The sequence below is a fragment of the Ictidomys tridecemlineatus genome, chromosome 8 (assembly GCF_052094955.1).
Source record: "Ictidomys tridecemlineatus isolate mIctTri1 chromosome 8, mIctTri1.hap1, whole genome shotgun sequence".
In the NCBI taxonomy this organism is placed as follows: Eukaryota; Metazoa; Chordata; class Mammalia; order Rodentia; family Sciuridae; genus Ictidomys; species Ictidomys tridecemlineatus.
Window position 1 is genome coordinate 54,690,594 of NC_135484.1, and position 12,065 is coordinate 54,702,658.

General features: G+C 35.1%; 1 protein-coding gene across 3 annotated transcripts in view; it reads right to left on the minus strand.

The window, feature by feature from the left end:
* The window catches only part of Foxo3 (forkhead box O3), a 119,394-nt gene that overhangs the window by 67,126 nt on the left and 40,203 nt on the right, over positions 1-12,065 (minus strand). The window lies entirely within an intron of this gene.

A 12,065-nucleotide genomic window follows, 5' to 3' on the forward strand; every position in this document is an offset into this window, starting at 1 on the left:
AGAGGCACAGATTCTTAAAAAAAAAAAAGGTAGTACTTTAAAAAGTTAAACAGTTATCATACAACCCACAAAAGCATCCACAAAAAAACTTGTAACAAATGTTCACATTCAAAAAGGCAACAACTCCAATGTCCAGCAACTGATAAATAAAATGTTGCACACTCATACAAGGGGATATTATTGAGCAATAAAATGGAATGAAGTGTTTATAAATGCAGCCACATGGATAAATCCTGATAGCATAATATTAAATGAAAGAAAACAGTTATAAAAGATCACCCCATGTAGGATTCCACTGATATGAAATAGTCAAAATAGTCTCTATGAACTGGATATGGGGAGTGACTGCTAATAGGTATAATAGGTATGAGGTTTCTTTGTGGAATGATGAAAATGTTCTAAAATTAGAACCAACTTACTTGGTTCACTTTAAAACAGATTTATGTCTAAATGAAGCTGTTAAAAAGTTATAATAAACAAACTTCATGTAGTAAGAAGGTAGAACAAAAATAAGCCCCAAAATGGAAGATACAAAACAAACCTATCCAGAGGTACTTCCAGTGAAGAAGAATTAGCTATTTAAATTGACAGATGAGATCAAGAGCAGATGAGATACTGCACAAGATCAGTAGACCACAAGCACAGAAAAAGAAAAGAACTAAAAAAAAAAAAAAATTAACAGTATCAGTGAGTTGTGAGGACAGTAAATTTTCTATTGGAGCTGCAAAAGAAAAGAGGAAAAGAACAGAACAAAAATTTTAAGGAAATAATGGTTAGGGGCTGGGGTTGTGGATCAGTGGTAGAGTGTTCGCCTAGCATGCATGAGGCACTGGGTTCGACCCTCAGCCCCACATAAATGTAAAATAAAAATATTGTGTCCATCTAAAACTAAAAAAAAAAAAAAAAAGAAAAGAAAAAAGAAAAGAAAAGATAGAAATAATGGTTAAATTATAATTTTTTTTTGCTGAAAATTATAAACATTCAGATCCAAGAAAACTTGACAAACCCCAAACAGAAAGAAAATCAGAGGTTTATCATAATCAAAATGAGTGATAAAAGTATCTAAAAGGAGCAAGACAAAAGTCATTAGGAAGATTAACAGGATGAGGGCTAACTTTTTCAGAGACAATTTAAGTTAAGACAATGGAAGATCATACTTAACTAAAAGGGAAAAAGCTAAAACCTTAAAAATCTATAGCTAGCAAAAGTGTCTTACAAAAATGTACATAAAATACTTATTCAGACAAACAAAACTGAGAATTCATACCAGCAAAATTATCCTGAAGGAAATGATTTTAACAGTTCATCAAGCAGTGGCCATGGAAGTACATGTCCATAATCCCAGCAACCTGGGAAGCCGAGGCAGGAGGATTGTCAAATTCAAGGGATACCTTGGCAACTCAGTGAGACTCTATCTCAAAATCAAAACATAAAAAGGGCTTGGGATGTGACTCAGTGACAGAGCACCCCTTGGGTGCAATCTCTAGTGCCACATAAAATAAAAAAGTTCATCAAGCAGAGAGAAAATGATACCACAAGGACGTTTGAATTTAAACAAAGGTATGAAAAGCTAAGAATGATCAATATATGGATAATAAAATTTTTTTTCATTTTTAATCTGTTTGAGATAACTAAGGCAAAAATATCAATATATTTGTCATATATATTAATTATTTGAAAGATATGGGTATATATTGTTCCAAGGATCTCATACTCTGTGTAAAATTATATATTATTTGAAGTTTGACTACGATCAATTAGATGTATAAACTCCTGAGCAGCCATTTAAAAAAAAAAAAAAGGTGTTATCTAATAAGCCAAGAGTGGAGATAACATGAATTCATTAAAATAAAACAACTCAAAAGAAGATAGGAAGAAAAAGAGTAAAAAGGACACAAAGAACAGATGGGACAAATGGAAAAGCAATATCAAGATGGTAGACTTAAACCCAAGTCTATCACAATTACACACTATGAAATGGCATTTAAAAATAAAACCAAATCTCTGAATGAAAGGCAGAGATTGTCAGACTGCATTAAATAACAGCAATAAAAACAAAAAGACCCAGTGATTTGCTGTCTGCATGGAACCCACTTTAAATATAAAGACACAGCTGGGTTAAAAGTACAAGGAGGGAAAAGGATCAATAAAGACTGCTGTAGCTATATTAATTACAGCTATATTATCAGATTTCAATGAAGATTATTGCCAGGAATAAAGAGACATTCTATAACAAAAAGTCAATAAATTAAGAGGATATATCAACCTAAAAAGTTTACCTAATAATATTTTTAAAATACATGAAGCAGTATACAGTCATTATATATCAACTAAAAATTAAAAAAAATTGAAATACATGAAGCAAAAACTAACAGAATTGAAGACAAGCAGATAAACCCAAAGTACAGCTGCAGAATCCAATACTCCTTTTACAGTACCCGATGGAACATGCAATCAGAAAAAGAATCTGACCAACTTGACATAACTGACATTTATAGACCACACCACCCAAAACAGCAGTAAATGCATTTTTCAGGTACACACAAAACATTCAACAAGGCAGGCCATATTCTAGGCACAAAACAAATCTCAAATCTATTTTAAAATGCTGAAATAATACAAAAATTGGTTCTCTAACCACAAAAGAATTCAATTGGAAAACAATAATAAAAAGATAGCTGAAAAAAATCCTCCAAATACTTGAAAATTAAATAATTTACTCCCAAACAAACCATAGATTAAAGAAAAAAAAAATCACACATAAATTAGAAACCATTCTGAAATGAATATGAAAACAAACGTTGCTAAATGTGCTTAAGCAGTTATAGCAAGAAATTTATGGCTTTTAATATTTATATTAGGAAAGAAGAAAGGTCTAAAATAAATTATCAAAGCTTCTACTTTGGATACAAAAAAATGAAAAGCAAACTAAACTCACAACATACAGAATAATAAAGAGCAGAAATCAATGGAATTAAGAAATATAAAAGCAGCAGAGGAAAAAAAATCAATTAAAATTAAATGTTGATTCTTTAAAAGATCAGTAAAATTGTAAGGTACAAGCCAGATTAATGAGGGGGTGAGGGTAAGAATTAAAACAAACAATCCACATAAGAAATGAAAATTAAATCACTACAGATATATGTTTCAAAAGTATAATATAGAAATAATATAAATAACTGTATGCCAAAAATTTGACAATTTAGATGATATGGACAGACTGCCTAAAAGACATGATCAAAATTCACTTCAGAAGAAACAGATAAGTCAATGGCACAGTAGCTATTAATAAGTTGAATTAGCAGTTAAAGATCTGCATTTGGGGTAAAATTGGGAGTTCATAACCCACTTCAATCTAATGTATGAAATATGATATGTCAAGAGCTTTGTAATGTTGTGAACAACCAATAAAAAAAAATAAAAAAAAAAATAAAAAATAAAAAAAATAAAAAAAATAAAAAAAAAAAGATCTTCTTGTAAAGAAGACTCCAAACTCTGATGTCCTCACTGTTATTGAATTCTATCAAACATTTAAGAAAGCAAAAATACCAATTCTACCAAAAAAGCAGAACTAAAATATTTTCCAACTCATTTTATGGGATTACCAAAACCAGACAAAGGTATATTTCATCATACTAAAAGAATAAAAAAGAAAGGTCATATGATATCTCAACAGAGGTGGGAAGAACATCTTGCAAAATTCAGTATCTAATCATGATTAAAATTCCACTCCACACATAGGAACAGAGAAAACTTCTTCAACCTGACAAAGGACATATATGAAAAACTTATACCTAACATTATACTTAACAATGGAAAATGGAATGCTTCCTACTCCCTTTAGACTTGGAACATGGCAAGGATTTCTGCCTATACCACTGCTATTTGACTACTAGAGGACCCAGTCAGTGAAATAAGGCAAGAAAAAGAAATGTTAGATAGATATATATAAGATATATATATATATTATATGAAAGGAAGATGGAAAATACTCCTTATTCAGACATAAACATCTAAAAAATCTACAAAAAAGGTATGAAAACTAATAAATTTTTAAAAATGATATGAAATAAAGTTTTTATACAAAACCCAATTAATTATATTTCTATATACTGAAAGTGAACAATTGGAAATATACTATTTTTAAAAAACCAGTTTTGACAGCATTAAAATATGAAGTTCTCAGGGATAAATTTTTATAAAAGTGTGTCAGAATTATAAGACATAAAACATTGTTGAGATAAATTAAAGACAATCAAGGTAGAACAGTCTAAGTAATCAAAAAAATGGAAAACTTATATTACATGATCTCAAGATTTACTATAAATTGACAATACTAAAGATGCTATAGTATTTGCATTAAAAGACATGCAGATCAAAAGACAGAACAAAGGACCCAGGAATAGACGAAAGCATCGAAGATATTCTGTAGATAAATGAAGTCTCATACAAAATACTAAAACTAGGGCTGGAGCTGGAGCTCAGTGGTAGAGCACTTGCCTCACATGTCTGAGGCACTGGGTTCAATCTTCAGCACCACATAAAAATAAACAAATATACTGTGTCTATCTACAACTAAAAAATATTTTTAAAATACTAAAATTAGTTCCAAATGGTTCAGAGACTTAGATTTCAAAGCTAAAACTATGAGATTTTAACAAATATACTGAAAAAAAATTACTGTGATCACAGATTAGACAAAAAATTCTCAAACACAGCAGAAAAAGCAGAAACTGGACTTGAACCAAAATTTAAAATAAAATTTAAAAAAAGCACTAACAAATAAGCAACTGTTTCACAGGAAACTATATCTGTAAAACTTACTTCTAATTTAAAAAAAACTTGTACTCAGAATACACTAGAAACACCTAAAAGCTTAATAGTATGAACATAAATAACCCAATTTTTTTAAAAAAGAAAAGATTTCAACAGATCTCACCAAAGATGACATAAAAATTACAAATAAGCACATGAAAAGCATTAACAATATTAGTCATTAAGCAAATGCACATTGAAAGTATCTTCAGGTATCTACTACTGCACACTCATGACATTCTACAATAGATAACAGTAAAGAGTAGCAATCCCAAGCATTGGAGAGATGTGGAACAACTTTCGACTCTCGAAAGTGCTGGTGGAAATGCAAAACAGTACACCCACCCTGGAAAAGTCTGGCCATTTCTCATAAAGTTAAACATACTGTACCTATGGTCCAGCAATCCTACTCCTAGGTATCTGTCCCCAAAAAATGAACAAATATATCCCCAAAAAGATTTGATGTGAATATTCATGGAAGCTTTATTCACAGTAGTAAAAAACTAGAAATAACCCAAAAGTCCACCTACGGATGAATGGATAAAATACTGTGATCTATATAATAGAATATTCGTAAAATAGTATTCTTAGCCATTAAAAAAAATGAGTCACCGACAAAAGGCATGGATGAGTCTCAAGTGTAATGGGCTAAGTGAAAGATACTACCACAGGCAGCTACACAGACTAGAAATCCATTTATGGGACATTCAAGCAAGAGGGAAAAAGCACAACAGCAGTTACCAGCGGGTAGGCGGAGGGAGAGGGGACTGACAGAAAAAAATCAGAAGAGATGAAAATGTCTGAAGTGTTTTTGGGTTTGCTGTTGTTGTTTTATAGTGGTGGGGAGTGAACAGGGCCCCATGTATGCCAGGTCAGCACTCCACGGCTGCCCAACTCCCTCAGCTGTTTAAAAATGTTTTACATCCAACCATACACATTTATCAAAATTCAAATTTTATACTAAAAGTAGTAAATTTTGTTTTCAAATTATAACTCAATAAATTTGATTAAATTTTTCTACAGGTAATTTCTAAATAAATCACCATACCATAGTTTAAAAAGAGAGAAAGGTAGTTTCCTATAAAATTATCCAAATGCCTCAAAAGCAGAGAGTATTATCTCTGAGTCATAAGATGTGTGTGTTGGGGGGAGGGGAGCAAAAACAATAAGTACTAGAAAATGTGAGGGGGCTACTTCAGTACTGTTTTAAACTCCACTTACAGCTTCAGATTTCACCCAATTTGTCCGTACTTACAAAGGCCCCAGACTGTGAATGTGTGTGCTCTCTTGTTAAACAAAACACACAAATCCAAGAGCTCCACTCTTTTCTTCTCTTTTGACTCAGAGCTCAAAGGTGAAGAGGCTCAGCCCATTCCACTGAGAGTCTCCTCCCAGGACTCTCATTTGTACTTAAGAACACTTTTGATTCTATTGAGTTTCTTATGGGGCAAATTTCTTCATTGTCAGTTTACTGTGAATTCCAGGACAGGCGTCCACAGTTAGAACTAAGCCATTTATAGGATACTTAAATCCATTCCTTTTAAATTATTAAAACAAAAAATTATCATATTAAAGGAGAAAAATGAGCCAGGCTTGGTGGCTCATGCCTGTAATCCCTTACAGCCCAGGAGACGTACGCAGGAGAATCACAGGTTCTAAAGCAGCCTCAGCAACTTAGTGAGGCTGCGAGCAATCTCGTGAGACCCTGTCTCAAAACAAAAATAAATAAATAAAAATAAAAAGGGCTAAGGATGTGGCTCAGTGGTTAATCGCCCTTGAGTTCAAACCCTGGTATCAAAAGAAAAAAAAAAGGCTCTCTTACAGGGAAACAGTTAAATTACAAATCCATCTAATCCTTGTCTTATTAAAGCAATAATATGAAATAGTCATTATTAAACCTATATATGGGAAGTACATAAAACAAAAACCAGGGCTGGGGTGGCAGCCCAGTTTTAGAGCACTTGCCTTGCATGTTTGAGGCACTGGGTTCAATCCTCAACACCACATAAAAATAAATAAAAAATAAAGGTATCGTTTCCATCTACAACTAAAAATATTTTTTTAAAAGCAAAAACCAGAAAATCTCTTATTCAACTAAGTACATAATACATGTGCATACAAACTAACCTTCAATGAATTCATAAATTAAGAGGACAGGTTTTTTCCAACTTCATGTGTGTCCTTTAATCCAACATGCATGACTCTTGAATTTCATGGAAGGACTCCAGCCTAGGCAAGGAGTCCTGCTGTGAACAGTAAAGTCCTTCAGTCAAGTCAGCAGGACATCCCCAAGTGTTAAACTAAGCTACAACTGAAGGACCTGAATTGGTAAGTCCCACTAATGGGGTGTGACCTGAGGAGACAGGTGAGAACACACTGCTTCCCAGTTTAAGAGGGGTCACTCTGTTGGCCCATGTGGCTGACCCAGTGACACAAATAATTTAGCCTGAAGGTGATCACAGCTCCACACAGAGAGGAGTGCAGTGAGACAGGTTCACTAGGATCTGACGCTAAGCCCCCACCCCCTTCCTTCTTAACAATACCACCTGCCATCTCTATGCTGTAGTTCTATACAGTCTTGAAATGCATTAGACAGGGCAGTTAGTATTTTGGCTAATTTAAAGCTGAAGAGATCAAGACCAGAGCTTTATAACTTGGCCCAAGGTGACTCAGCTATGAAGCAGCTAAGGACCCAGGCCCATTGCCACCCACTGGGTAAAAAACGGTGCCTCTCTGTCCATGGCAGATGCTATCCCAGGAGGACCACAACCATTCCTACCCTCTGTCTGCTCCTAGGAACAAATCCTGAGATCTGTCCAGTATCTAAACACTTGCCAAAATAAAACACTTTTGGAAGTGATGTGAGGATTCACCATTTGCTTGGGGTGAGGGGTAAGGTTAAAAACAGCAAGGCTTAGAGATAATCCATTTATTTACTCAGCTTACCAGTTATAAAGCATAGCTCTACAGAATGTGAATTACAATAGGCTGATCTTAAAGACATTTAAGAACTAATCTCCAATAACCTCTTGTGCATCACGTACTCTGGTAACTGTCCATTTGGATTAAGGTGAAAACAACCAAAGATATTCTTAGCTTGAGGTCCTGCTAGGAAACCCTGCAGTTGGGAAGCACCCTGGCAACCTCAGCATTAACAAAAGGTAGTACTTCAGATTGCTGAGTACTAACTACTTGAACAACCGTCCTAGAGTTGAAACAAAGCTGGCCAGGGTACATAAGGCCAGTTTTCTGACTTTGGGTGGGGTAGAGGTAGAGAAAAACAGAAAGTTAAGCTTTTTTCTCTGTCAAAATATCCTCTTTCTCTTCAAATTTTTTTGAAGACTTTACTATTAGAAATGTTAAACCTTATGAAAGTACCAAGGCCAAAAGAAGAACCATTAAATTGTTTTCCACTTATAAACATGCTAATGTGGTTTTTAAATAAGCCCAAAGGCAGCTAAAAGGGATCCTAAACAGTACACTCTGTTCAGAAACCATAGAGTGGCTAGCTGGTAGGCTATCTGGTTTCCCGATTTCTCTCAAGAGTATTTTTGCTTCTGGATTTTTGTTTTGATAGAGAAACTTCAGTGGCAACAGAAAAGGGTGGGAGGTTTTTGTTTGTTTGTTTGTTTATTTGTTTGTTTTGAACATTCTTCTCTTTTGTTTGGATTGAGACTATAATCTAATCCATGTTCCATTTCCCTCTGGGAACAGAAAGATAGTTTCCAGTTAGAAATTAGCCTCTTTGGCAAAATTACTTGTTAGACTAGAAAACAGGTCTGTGATAGCCAGTACTCAGTCACTTAACTTATCCAAGCATCAGTTTTCCAAGGAGCTAAACAAGAGATCTCACCCCACCCAAGTATTCCAAAGATGACCGAGCAGAAAACGATGTTTCCGTGTTGTTACATTTGAAACAGAGAAACCTGAGATGATCTTAAGGCCAACTGGAAATATGCATGAGATTCTAATCATTTCTGATGAATAAAATGAAGGACTGGGACTAGTGAAGGACTGGGGCTAGAACTCTCAACTCTGACATCCTACAATCCCCAAATCCTTGGGAAAAGGCAGCAAAAAGACAGGCAGGATTGAAGGTTCAACTTCCATTAACTCTTTGAATGCCACTGTCCTGACCTGAGATACTGGTAATGATGGAGATCAGTTCATCCAGGTCAATCTACTCTTAAAGAACGTGCATTTCTAGAAGATGTGGTCTCCTTTAGGCAGGCTGGGGATGGTATTGGTTGTCTTTTGTTCACTGATGGATTTCCCATGCCTAGAACAATGCTTGGCACTTGGTAAGCATCAGTAAATATTTAGTGCATGAATAAATTTCTTTCTTAGCATCTGAGATAAAGCATTCTGCTATTTAACCTATAAGCCCCTAAAGGAAAGGCATACTTATATCCCATTATGTATCAGATGGCAGAAAAGCCAGAAGGTACAGGGACTCCCTTGCTCTCAAGAGAATGAGCAGAATCTATCCAGGTAGTTGAACAGAGTGAGACATACAGGGTTAGAAACATGTTACAGTGCTCTTTTGAAGACATGTAACTTCTCCATGATCAGAGAGGATATCTACAACGCAAGTTCCTGAAGAAGGCAGTGTTGGAAGTAGTCTACAGTATTTCAATTTGGCATAAAAATTCTTTCATGTCCTTAATGTGCCCTTCTGGGTATCAAAGACAAAACGTACAAGTTAATAATTTAAAAGTCCTTGAATTCTAAATTCCCTGAGTCTGAGAACCAACGATAACACCTTGCTCCTAAATATTCTAATATCTCAAGGGTTTGGTTCTCTAAAAAAATAACCCAGATGCCTGCTGGCTGAACAAGCATTGTCTTCTTCAACTTCTTCAACACCTATCTTTAGGGGACCCCCATCTACTACAGCAAGCAACAGAAATGAGAATCACACACATCAGTGGTTAGCTCACATTAGGTTTCAAAACAGACATGCAAGTTAGCATGCACTAAAGGTGATCAAAAGGCAGACAGATTACTAAGCCCTTAATAAAAGTAGGACAGACTGGTAAAAGGTCTAGGAAAAGCTTGTTGGCTTCCTGAACATTCCTGTTCACAGAGCAACTTCCTGGGAAGGAAAAGAAAGTTTTCCATGGGATTTCCTGTAGATAAGCCTTAATCTCAGCGTGGCAGAATGAATAGATGTATCAAGTTCAGGAAGACCTTTTTCCTTTTCTCCTTTTGATTTTTGTTCTACAAGTGGCATTGCCACTGTATGTCAAGCACCCAAGACTTTAGGGTGAGGGGCAGGAATATCACAATTGCAGGGGCCTTATTACTATGCAGAAAACACTGCCCTCCCAGGCAGCCCTGCCAATGAACTGCCCTTGGGAAGAGGAGCCAGGGTACAGTGCGTAGTGCTGAACAAAAGGGGTGAGTACTATGGAGTTAATTTCAAAAAAAAAAAAAAAAATTCCCCATCTTCAGAGTTGCTGGATTTCAATGCAGGAGCAGTAATTAGTCATGAATAAGAACATTACTGACAACCAAGGAAGAGACTCTGGTGAGTCTCCATCAGACCACAAAGAATGCCAGGCTTAAACCCTGGTTGCCAAATTAATTCTTCTCTCACTCCCACCTCTTTTAAATTTATAATTGTTCTGTTTTGCACCAAACTTTCTTTGTGGCACAAACTATCTTATTTTACTTTTAATTCTTATACTGAACTTCCCCCCAATATTTCACCAATGACAAGAATTACCAAGCATCACATATTCATATTATAAAACTATCCCCAACTTGGGTCTTTATAGTGATTTAAAAGCACCACCTCTTATAACATAATTGGGTCTTTGACTTCTCCCTTCAACCTATTTTTCTCCTAATTTGCAGTCCCACATGCTAATCTGCCTCATGCTAGAGTTCCCACTCACTCCATTTGGGACTGTTCAGCCACCCTGACCTGGTCATGTACTTTTATCTAAGCAGGTAATCAAAACAGGGCATATCCTGATGTTTCCTGTGCTAAAACAAAGCAAAAACAAACAACTCTTCTCCTCTATGATAATTCCAAAATCAGCCCTGAACCATTTATGAAGTAGAAAAAAAAATGTGACTTCTAATCCCACTTTGTTTGCTACAGTAACATCTCAGGCAAGCTTTTCATTAACCTAAGCCCTGACTTAGAAATGGGTGACTTTCAAAGTATGGATTGTAAATACTATATGTAAAAAAAAAAAAAAAAAGAAAAGAAAAAGAAAAAGAAAAAAATAGAGTATGACTACAAACTTCACTTGCCTCAATTAAAAAAGTTTATTTTGGCAAAAGCAACAATTTAAGCTTAAAAATAAAAGTTGGAAAGCCAAGAGGCCATGCCTTGTAAAGGAATGAGCGGGAAAAAAGTCTGCAAAACAGAAGCATTTGACCTTAAACCCCCTTTCTTCTCTTCTTATTGGGCCATTATGACCTACATGTGAGCCAAGTCTCAAAAATAAGGTAGGAAGGCTTAAAATCACCACAATCACCACATAGTTATGACATTCAGATGTGGCAATGAGAGCATCTTTTCAGGGATGAACCAGAGTTTGGGTTTTTTTCCTGTTTGTTTGTTTTTTAAAAAGAGGCAGGTCATCAAATCAAATAAACAGAAAAGGGAAAAAGCAACAACATAAAAACCAAATTTGGAAGACTTGAGGGGGCCTAAAACATCCAGACTAGCCATTTTCTTTGGCTAAATTCAACTTCGGTTCTAGCAGTTTCTAAAACTATAAGATCTATTTGTTTTCCAAACACAATAATGAACAATGAAATCAGCTGTGATTATTCCTTGTTCACAAATAGGTCAATGTCAAATGTAATTACAGCTGTCCCTCGGTATCTAGGGGAATTTGTTCTAGGATCTCCAACTCCCTGGCAGATACCAAAAAAGCTGCAGAAGCTCAAATCTTGTCTATGAGATAGGGTACTACAGGCACATAACCTGCGCACACCCTCCCCAATACCAGAAGTCATCAGGAGATTATTTACAATGTTTAATACAATGTAAATGCTATGCAAATAGTTACACTGTATTGTTTAGGGAATAATGACAAGGGAAAAACTCTGTACCTGTTCACTACATGAATTCAGAGAGTCAAATGTATTACATACTAATAAGTCATAAGAAGCTTCTACATTTTAATATACTCACTCATTTCAGGCAAAAGTATATCACCGCTCGATTTTATCCAAAGCCAAAAAGACCACAAAACACGTCATCTGAAAGTACAATAATTCACAAAACT